Genomic DNA, 10799 nt, shown 5'->3' with positions numbered 1-10799 from the left:
ACAACAATCCCTTGTGAGTCTGATTGATAAGCCCGATCTTAGGGTACACTAACAGTATAAATGGAGAAACAGACCCTTTGTTGTACTGCCCTGACCCTCTGAGACAGGAACTATATAGCCACATGGTCCTTCTCCTCCTCTGTTTTGGTTCTGATCGCAAGAAGTAGTCTCATCCTTGATTATCCATCTTATACACATGCATTATTTCACACCAAAAGAGAATTTCCATATATTTTGGACAAATTAAAAAATTAAAAAAAAAAGAATAGCATCCCACGTTGGCAAGGGTGTGGGCCATTTGTCCTGATGTAGCAAGTGTAGAGTCTTCTTGCTCTTGGTATGAGAACACATTAGTAAAAACCTTTCTGGCAGGCAGTCTGGGATTTGTTTCCAACGTTAAAATGTGGTTAATTAAAATAATTTAACCAACATTCTGGAACTTTTTCCTAGGGAAATACAGATAGTCCCCAACTTACTATGGTTCAGCTTAATGATTTTCCAGCTTTACAATGATGCAAAAGCAGCACACATTCAGTGGAAACCACAGTTCAAATCTTGGATCTTTCCCAGAATAGCAATATGTGGTACAATACTCTCAAGATGGTGGGAGCAGGTAGGGAAGAAAAGTTCATTGGCTTAGACACAGGGGAATGAAGGGAAGGGGAATGGGAATAGGAAAGACAGTAGAATGAATTAGACATAACTTACCTATGTTCATATATGAATGCACAACCAGGGAAATTGCACATCGTGTACAACAGCAAGAAAGGAATCCCAGTTAGAATAAGTTATACTCTGTATATGTGTAATATGTCAAAATACACTCTACTGTCATATATATCTAAAAAGAACAGATTTTTGAAGTTGGGGGATAAAAGATGTTGGGCAGTGAAAGCCACAGCTTGGTCAGTCAGTCATGATCAGGAGAATTAACAATCAATATGCTCCAAGTATTCAATATTGACAGTGTTTTTGTGGATACAGGTATTCAATAAATTACACGAGATAGTCAATATTATAAATAGGCTTTGTATTAGGTGATTTTGCCAAACTATAGACTAATGTAAGTGTTCTGAGCATACTGAAGGTAGGCTAGGCTAAACTATGATGTTCAGTAGATTGGAAGTGTTAAATGTAGTTTTGACTTAACAATATTTTCAGTCTATGAATATTAACCATCGTAAGTTGAAAGCATCTGTAATAAAAAAGCGTGCAGGTGTGTGTACAGGGCTGTGAGCTGTGGTTTCACCACCTGAATGTCCAGGTATTGGTGAGAAAACTGAATTGCCAGTCCTTGCTGTCCTCCCTCCCCAGCTATAGGCCATCTTACTGATCACCTTTTCCAAATGGAGCAGTGGGCCATAGGTGGGCAGCATCCAGAGAAGGGAGGCTTTGGGATCACCCGGGCTTGGAGTAAGAGAGCAATACTGGACTTTGATCCTATATGGACCAGATAAAAACCTCATGACAATGAAGAAGGGTGGGTGAACATGAAAATACCACTATAGAGATTTTGGTCTTGGAGCATCTTCAGAGGAGGACAGAGACTGTCCATGCAGATGGTACCTTGCTACTCTCCTTAGGCCAGAGGAACCTGATTACATCCTTGTCTCCAAGGCTAGGAGACAGCTGGGCAGCTGAGGACACAAGAATCAAGGGCTTCCTTTTAAAGGCCCTGCTTGGCAGGTTGGTATGTGACCAGACCATGGGAGACTGCAGTTTTCCACCACCAGTAGTGCCTTTTGGTGTCTCTCTGCTTGACCCAAGGCCAGAGGGTGAAAGGAGCCGGGAGTAGGCAAGATAATAATAGTGATGTCCCTGATAATACACTTAGTGCCAGGGGGAGAAGAGACAGAGCTCTCCAGAGGGCTCCTGATGAAACAGAACTTCTAGAGGAGAGAGGTGGCAGCTCTGCCCTGACTTCACAACTGGAAGGAATTCAGTTTTAGCAAAACTTTCAGTTCAGTAGATTAACTGAAGAGGAAGATGGTCATTACAAAGCTAGTAATTTGTTGGATTAAGTGGAAGAAGTAGAATACAGCAGAGGGAAACCAAGAAGGCGAAGACTTGAGGGACAGATCAGAACTGCACTTCCTACAATTAGCTGTGACCATTCTTGAGACAATCCCCATGACCAGGAGATGCCCCTCACCTTCTCTTGCTTACACCAGGGTCATCTGAATTATCACCATACCAAGGGAGAAAGGTGTGATCTTAGTTGATTAAACCAGTTAGGGACCACTTTGGAACAGAGGGTGAAGCTAAGGCCACCCCCAGTGGGAAGGGTGGGATATTTTCTTAGGGGACTTTGAATATCCCTGTAGCAACACATGGTGCCCAAGGTGTCCTGAGGATAAATGAGAGCTTGTGTAAAATACTTAACACAAGGCCTGGCACATAGGAAACCCTGGGGAAACTGTAATCATTTTCTCATTTGTGTTTAAAAAGAGTGTTTTCAGGTTTGAGTGGATTTATAAGCCAGTTCATCTCACAGTGCAATGCATGGAGCCCTAGAAACAACAGAAATGTCCTCACTGTGCCATCACCTAGGGAGTGTGTCTCAAATTTTAACATGCTTACCATTGTTCACCTGGGGATCCTATCGAGTGCCAGTGCTGAGCTAAATGCCCTTTGATTCAGTTGGTCTGGGTGAAGCCTAAGCTTCTGCATTTTTAACAAGTTCAAGGTCAGATTCTGAACCACAGCCTATGCTGGGGAGCAAGGACCTGGGTTGGTTTTTGCCTCTTCTATATATCTGAAGGGGTTTACTACTATGTTCATGTCCTAGCAAATGGGAGAGGTGGGAGAGAAGCAGTGGAGAGCAGGTGATTTCCTTTTTTAACCCACCATTTTTACTTTGAAATTTTCAGTCTTCCTGAATATCTGAAAGAATAATGTAACCACCTATGTACCCTTCACCTAGCTTCACCAGTTAACATTTTAGCAATGTCCTTTTAAGGATATGACCCAGAAGTTACCTTTCCTCGCTTTCCTTCTTGGTTACCAGTAAAAACTTTAGCATAGAGCCTATCCTTGATGCAAGGGAGTCTAAGTATAAGGTTATCTTGACAATGATTTGTTTTGCTATAAGGAATGGGATTCTATCACTAGAAGAAGATATGACAGCATGGTGCGGTGGTACATGCCAGTAATCCCAGCGACTGGGGAGGCTTAGGCAGGAGGATCTCAAGTTCAAGGCCAGCCTCAGCAACTTAGAGAGACCTTGTCTCAGAGTTTAAAAATAAAAATAAAAAAGGCTTGGGGTGTAGCTCAGTGGTAAAGTGCCCCTGGGTTCAATCCCCAGTACCCCCCCCCAAAAAAAAGGCAAAAAGAACATATGACAGATTAGAATTCCTTCAGATTTCTTTTCTGAAAAAGGAAGAGGTATGGGACAATGGATTTCAGGGGCTACTCTCTCAAACACTGGTTAGATAAATCTTGTAACCAATTGTCTTCAAGGTGGATTTTGGAAAGCTTGAGTTAAAAGTGCAGCACATGTTTAGAAAGTAAGTAGGACTTCATAATGTGCATTTTACACGCCCACCACATTCTAGTTTTCTAACCTCATTTTCCCTTTATCTTGCCATATTGTGTGAATCTTCTAATCCATCCTAATTTTTGTAACATGTTTAACTAGAAATAATTCAACGACGACACACTAAATATTATCCAATGTTCAAAATGTCGAATGTTCAAAATGTCTTAAAAAGGTCCAAATACTCACTACACCTGCTGCTAACAACATTGTGATACTTGAAATGTAAGTCTACAGAGTTGTAAATAGTATATGGATCTTCATTTTGGCCAAGTGATTTTTCCACCCTTTTTTAAAAGTTAGAAACTTACAGAAACTGTTGCGAAAATAAAATACAGATTGCTTTATGGAAATCAAGATTCTGCTAGCCACTACATGGACGGCAATAGATTTAACTATTCCGTGTTGATATAGCACCTTGCCATATTACTCTTGGTGTAGTTATATCAAATTACCTTTAAAACATAACATCTTCAGGAACATTTTCCTTCTCAAAATGTCAAAAGTATTTAATTTTAATATTTCTAAGTACTCGTGTATAGTATTGGCACAAAAGTGTTTGCGATGACTTATTCTCTTGGATAGTAATTAAATCCTTTTAGGGTTACTCGTTTGAGCCTGGCCTTACGCAGGTTCTTGTTCCATCCTTTGGGGATGTGTGTGGATCTTTGTCGCTATTTAAAAGCAAGGTAAGCGTTCCTGTGAAGTCTGCTTTGCGTGTCCCCAGCAGCAAACTCTGGACGAGTTCCTTGGTGCAGAGGAACCACCTGAGGCCACCTCCCACCCGCTACAGGAGCCCGCAGCGCCGACGGAGGGCTCGGGCTGCGGCGAGCGCCTAGCTCGCACTCGCAGCTCTCCGCGGCCGCGCCCCTCCCCGCCCGCTTTCGGGGTCTGCCCGCCCCCAAAATGGTGGCGCTGGCGTCAGGGGGCGGTGTCGAATCCGCTTCCGGGCTGCGGCGCGGCTGGGCGCGGGAGGCGGAAGTGCCGCGGGCCGCCGCCTCCGTCCGGGCTGCGGCCCCTGCCGGTTACATAACTCGTTGCGGGCCCCGCGCGGTCTCAGGTCCCGGCTCTCTGATTCCCCAGGATGCGCTGAGTCCCGCGACGCCCTCAGCTGCCACCGGCTCCCGCCCGAGGTGAGACGGCGGGCTCTGGCCTGCAGTGGGGAGGACGGGCGGCGGCACCGAGGCTGCTGCGGGCCGGGCCCCGGGGAGGCCAGCGCGCCCTCGCTGCTCAAGCGTACAGCCCGCGGGTGGGTTCCAGTGGCGGCCCGAGTGCGCCAGCCAGGAGGCGGGCGAGGGTTGCGGATGACCAGCCGTCTCCTGGGGTCATTTCCGCTCTGGACCCCAAGGCGAGTGGTCGCGGAATTTGAGAACTGCCGGGCGGTGCGCGGTGCCCCGCCCCCGGGGCGCCGGAGGCGGAGGGCCCGGCCTGTGTATCCGCGGCCGCCCCGCGCGGCCCTAGCCTCTGGGTACTTGTTGCGCCGCGCTGACTGGGTGGACTCGTTGACCCTCCTGTGGGCTCCTCAAAGCCCAGGGCTCTGCCTTGGTCCCTCGCGTCTTACTTTCCCAGCCATACCTGATGGTGTTAAGACAGATGCTGGCCTTCCTGGGAACTTACGGACCGGCCATGCTGACCCTCCACCACCTCTCCAAATTGGGCACTTGCCAGAGGGATGAGGGGATCTGTAGCTTGTGTGGTTTGTCCCCCTAGCAAAATTAAGGGAAAGCTGTGGGCCTTCTGTGAACCTCCAACAAATACCTGTGCCCTGCTGTTGTCAGCCCGGGCCCTGGAGATGAGGTACGGAGGTACTCTGCAATAATCGTGAACTTTGGCTGCTTCCTTGATCGCTATTCCCTCTGCCAAGTCCTTGAGCTGTGAGCTTCTGTGCCACTCTTGTCACTCCTTGGTCCTGAAAGAAAAGCGTATCAACCCATCAGAGTGACTCTTCGTGATGTCTAGAATGGTACCAAATCCCTGGAGAGGTGGTTTCCAGTTACAGAGATTTTCCTTCTACCAAAGTATCTAAGGTATAAAACCCTTGGATGACACATACTACAGAATAGGGCAAGTTGTGTGACTCAAAATGCAAATTCTGTAGTCCATGTGACACTATGAAGTCCAGGGAAGTTGTAGAAGTTCTGCAGTGGTATTTCTGACTGGACAGGAAGAGGAACACCTTCAGCATCCTTGAGTTAAAAGGGGCCTGGAGCAAAAACAGGTATATTCTCTGTGTTTGCATATGTCAGTGAATTGGCCTAAGCTGCAGTAGAGCGGATGGAAATAGACTAGAAGAGAATCAAGGGCTGTCTTATCAGGCCAACAGATTGATCTCAATAGGGAACACAGGTCTTCATCCCCCTTGTAGAATTTAGTACCCATCAGAAATAACATGCAAATCAGTCCTTTGAGATTGTGACATTCATGGGCTCCTCTGCTGGGCTGTGGTTTGCTGGAATTCCATCTCGTGGAGCTAGGAGATGTGCTAGGTTTGTGTTGCAAAGTCAGGCATGTTCTGGTGTCAACACACCGGCATAAAAGCATAGTTTTTTCTTTTTTTTAAAGGTCTCCGTGTGTCCTATCTTTAGCCTCTCCCAGTTGTAACTTGAAGTGACTTTATCACCCCATTTTAACCACACCCACGCACAGCGTGGAGAGCATCTTTAGATGTGAGTTGTCCAAGTTGCTTAGCAACAGCATGCTTCTGACTGGAATGGAAGGAAATTCCTGGATGTCAGGAGATTTGAAAATAAAAGATACACCTGAAGCAAGACCAGGAAGAGTGCTGGTGCTCATGACCTGTAGGTCGCAGTTTGCTGATGACCTGGAGGCTGTCTGTGCCTCAGTGTACCTGTTGACAGCATTGTGGCATCCAGCAGCCTGAGAAGTGTTTAGGTCACATTGGTATAGAATCCTTACCTTAGCAATCACAGGAAACAGATGTAGACAAAGTCTTCAGAACACCTCTGAGTTCAGGGCAGTGATTGTCTTTGCTCAACCAAAATAGGCCAGAGGTCCCACTTCTTTGGTGCCAGCTTCCCCTCGCACCCCGCCCCCCCGCCCCCGAACCGAATGTGGCTGCTTATTAGGCACATCTTCTCTTAAATGGTGGCTTCATATCTATGTTTAACTCTCCTTTATCTCATCCTCATCCCTTGCAAGGAACTCACAAAGCCCTCCTGGTTTGGACACCTCTGTTTCTCTTTTGCAGAAAGCAAGGCTGAGGTGTGGACTCTGTACTGAAATGTGCGTCACTGGAAATACTTTCAAGCCAAATGCTGGTCTACAGAGTGATGCTAGAAGTGCTCACTCTTTTAGGCTAATTTCAAATGCTGACTGATTCAGCAATGGTTGTATGTGCCTGTGGTACTCCAGAGTCGGGCCTCCTTCCCTGTAATCACTCTTTTCAGCATAGCCTCTGATAGGAGCTGGCAGAGCAGTTCAGGGACTGTCAGGAGCCCAGCTGTCACATTGCTGATTTAAAAATGTCCTGCATGTCCAAACACACACTTGAAAGAGATCATACTCCGCTATGCACAGCAGGGCAGTTGCTTTGGGCACTTGTGGAGTGAGGAAGGGGTCTGAATGGGGAGCCAGGGCTTTCCGCAAGAAATGGTTTGGGGTCCAGGTCAGTGTCGAGCAGTGCAGCTGGAATGCCCCAGTGCAGAAGCTGGTGGGAGAGCATGACAGTCACCCCGAGGTGGCCATAGCTCTGAGCCATAATGGTCAGGTAGTTGGGGGAGAGACAGCAAATGAGTGCCAGCACCTTCCTCTCTTTACCTCAGTCAGGCCCCATGTGGCCTGGAGGGGCCAAGCATACCAAAAACAATGGTGAAAGCAACCATGAGTGTGACAGCATAGGAATTTCAAATGTCTCTTCAAGTTATAAGGAGGATGACTACTTATTTTGCCCTAAAATAGACTTTTTTAGTTCTGGCTTTTACACCTGGTACCCTTGAAATAGCATGGCATTTGGGGCACTAATGCCAGAAATAAACACAGATTCAGAGTTCTAGGGAAGTAAAGATGTGGTCTTGGATCAAATGTTGGAGAAAGTCCCTGTTCCTTTTGCTTCTGTAGTAGACAAAAGAAAGATATTCTGTCATCTTTAGCAAACTCCATTTTCAAAAAATTTTCCAGCTCTATTTTTTGTGATATAGTTATTATTAAAAGTCAAGTGGAGTTCCTCTTTTTTGTTTATTCCTAAAGTAGGATTGATTAGGCAGCAAAGTATTGAAATTTGGGCCTGTCTTGAAAAGATTAGAAGAAAGCTATACCACTTTATAAAACAGTAGGTGGATAGTATTTCTGTAGATACTGAAAAGGAGTCTTCTGGAAAATGTTGACGCAGCACTATTTCCATCATTCCCTTGGCAATCGTGGAATGTCCTTGGATACTTTTCCCACGCTTGTTTCTCTTTGAAAGGTGCTTGTTCAGACCGCCCTTGTAACCTGTTCCAGGATGATTCACTCCTGGACTTTGTAGCATTCAGCACATCTTACCAGTCAGACATTTGTTGCTCCTCTTTTATCCAGAGTGTCGGATTACCTTGCTTACCCTCAGGCCACCCTGGTAGCCTTCTGTTGAAGTCTACAGGCAGAAAAGGAAACTACCTACCCAGTCTTGGAGGCTCACCTGTGCAGCCTGCAGGCCCTTACCAGGCAAAATCTCGCCTGTGTCAAAAATGTTTTTCTTATACCACAAGAAATCCATGACCATTATTATTTTGGGGAGATGAGTACAGAATCTTTATTTTTACTCTGTGTTGCTTATGAATCATTAACTTCACTATGAACATGGATTACTTTTGCACTTTTATACTTTAAAAACAAAAATATTCCATTCTCCAAAAATAAGCCCTTTTGGAAATGGTTGTCTTAAAACTTCAAAATAATTTTTAAAATTGGATTTTGGCTAACCATTAGAGTTGCTCTTCTATGGTCACAGGAACCCTGTTAAATGTCTGTGAGCCTGCCCAGCCGACCTGTCCACAAGCTTCTCTACAACTTGCAGTCTTGTTGAGAATTTTTATTTTTGGCATCAGTGCCCCAAGTGCCATGCTGTTCCAAGGGCACAGGGTTTAAAAGTCAGTGCTTAAGTCTATTTTAAGTACTAATTCTATTCATAATTTGAAGAAACACTGTAAAACTTCCCAGTCATTACTAATTTTAAATATCCCATAAGACTATTTTAGCATGTGTTTTCACAAACCATCTAAAAGTATTTATTTATTTATTTATTAGATGATTAAAAACAACCCAAGATCATTGCAGAAAACTTAACTAAGAGGGAAATGAGTGCCATAATTCCAAAGGCAAATTCAGACAGGAGTTTGAATTACTTCTTAATATCATTTTAGTTATAAAAGTTAACCTCAGGACTGGGGTTATAACTCAGTTGTAGAGTTCTTACTTAGCATGCATGAGGCCACGGGTTTGATTTCTCAGCACCCAAAAGAAAAAAGAAAAAAAGTGATCATGATCAAGTGGTAATTTATGCCAAACTTGACCCAATTTCATATTTAGCATGTGATTCTGGAAGATCTTAAATGCAAACCCAGAGAAGGAGCTATTTTAAAACAACAATAACCCTCAGTAGAAATCCCAGCAGAAGGGAAAGAGCAATGGGGCAAGAGGGCTGGGTAACTGAAGGGAGGCAGGGGAGGCGAAGTTTTCTGAAACTGGACTCCCCCTGCTGCTGCGCTCTGCCCCTTCAAGCTCAGCAGCCACCGTTTCCATTGCACCCTGTGCCCCCAAGCAGTGCAGAGTACCATTTGTTCCCTCTACAGGAGTAGACAAGCTCCAGGATGGGTGTGAGCCCTAGATGGGGTCCAGTCTCCCTGTTGCGAAAAGTAATGATGAAACAAATACGTTCTTCTGTCTCTTGATTCCTGTTCCCCAAGATCTAGTATCATCTGTAGACAATTTTGTTTTCAAACCAAAACCAGGTGATTCTCTCACCCAATCTGAATGTAAAATTGCATTGTGGTACACCCCTCAGACAGCTTCTACCAAGATCCCAGTGTGAAGGGCCATGGAGGTGGGGGAGGAGGGGTGAGTGCTGTCCTGTTGGCCCCAGCCCATGCCTTTGTTGTCACTGCTTTGAGCACTGACTGCTCTTCCAGAACTGACCGCAGTGTGGGGAAGGCAGGATCATCCTGCACCCTGTTTTCTATGCGGGGAACATGAGACTCCCCTGAAGCTTTTAGGCGACTTGGCCATGGGGTCTGGTTTTGGCTTCACCCTTTCTGACCCCGAGTCTCTCATTCTCTCTTCCTCCTGGGTGGTCTTCTCTCCGTTCTTCCTCTTTGTCCTTGTCATTCTGCAGTTCTGACACTGACTGAGGGGGCACAAAAGATGACTCATCCTTCCTTGAATCTGACTTAGCCCGCAGTCTGGCCCTAAACCCCTCTAGTAGAGACCCCATAGTGCCTAGGGGGTTCAGCTGTTTAGTGAACAGGAAAGCACTGCCAGCCTGGCAAGGCAGATGCCCAACACTGAGGCATCTTCCACCAGCTTTGACCCTGTGTGCCTCAGGTGTGGTGTCCAGGAAGGTGCAAGGGGATGGATTTCTTTGTCCCTGTGGGGAAGAGTATCCCTGTCCAGATCAGGTGACAGCAGTGTTCGCTGGTGTGCTGTTTACCATGGAATCTTCTAGCCAGAGCAGCAGTTTCTATGCTTAGGTCATGGTGCAGGACAGCTCTGTGGCTCCCATAAGCCCCTCCTGCTGTGGTTGAGATTCTGACTGCCCGTTGATGTGACTCCATTCCCCCAAGCAGGGCCAGCTTTGATAAGTTAATGAGCAAATGAATTCACAATATGAAGTGAAAGGAATGTTCCACCCTGAGGAAGGACTGAATCTGGACCTAGAACCTCACCAGAACCATGTGGTGCTGTTTTTAACTGAGGCATAATGAACATGGGGCCAAACCCGCAGCTTAAGGGAGCAGATCCATGTCGAGTTTTTTGTTTTGCTTTTTGTGATACTGGGGATGAACCCAGGGGCACTCTTGACACTGAGCTACATGCTCAGCCCCCCTTTTTTATTTCCATTGTTTATTTTGAGACAGGGTCTTGCTAAGTTGTCCAGGCTTGCCTTGAACTTTTAATCCTCCTTCCTCAGCCTCCTGAGTGGCTGGGAGTAGGTGTGTGGTCCAGCTCCACGTGGTTTCGACAACCAGAAGATAGGATGTAGCACCTTCCCATCACCCTTCTCTAGCCCTCTCCCTTGACCCGCTTTCTGATTGCTAATACCATTCCTTCATGT

The 10799-nt window shown here is 46.0% G+C and overlaps 1 protein-coding gene across 2 annotated transcripts in view; it reads left to right on the top strand.

Annotated features, from left to right (window-relative positions):
* Positions 1-4482: 4482 nt before the first annotated feature.
* The window catches only part of LOC124969909 (clusterin-associated protein 1), a 60539-nt gene continuing 54222 nt past the window's right edge, over positions 4483-10799 (top strand). The window contains exon 1 of one of the 2 annotated variants that reach the window (XM_047532920.1): positions 4483-4668. The gene's annotated coding sequence lies outside the window, so the exon portion shown is untranslated. The remainder of the gene's footprint in view (positions 4669-10799) is intronic. The other variant, XR_007106049.1, reaches the window with a different exon arrangement.

This window comes from Sciurus carolinensis, chromosome 18 (genome assembly GCF_902686445.1).
Source record: "Sciurus carolinensis chromosome 18, mSciCar1.2, whole genome shotgun sequence".
NCBI lineage: Eukaryota > Metazoa > Chordata > Mammalia > Rodentia > Sciuridae > Sciurus > Sciurus carolinensis.
Note: the sequence above shows the minus strand (reverse complement) of the source record. Positions and strands in the feature narration are given on the sequence as shown.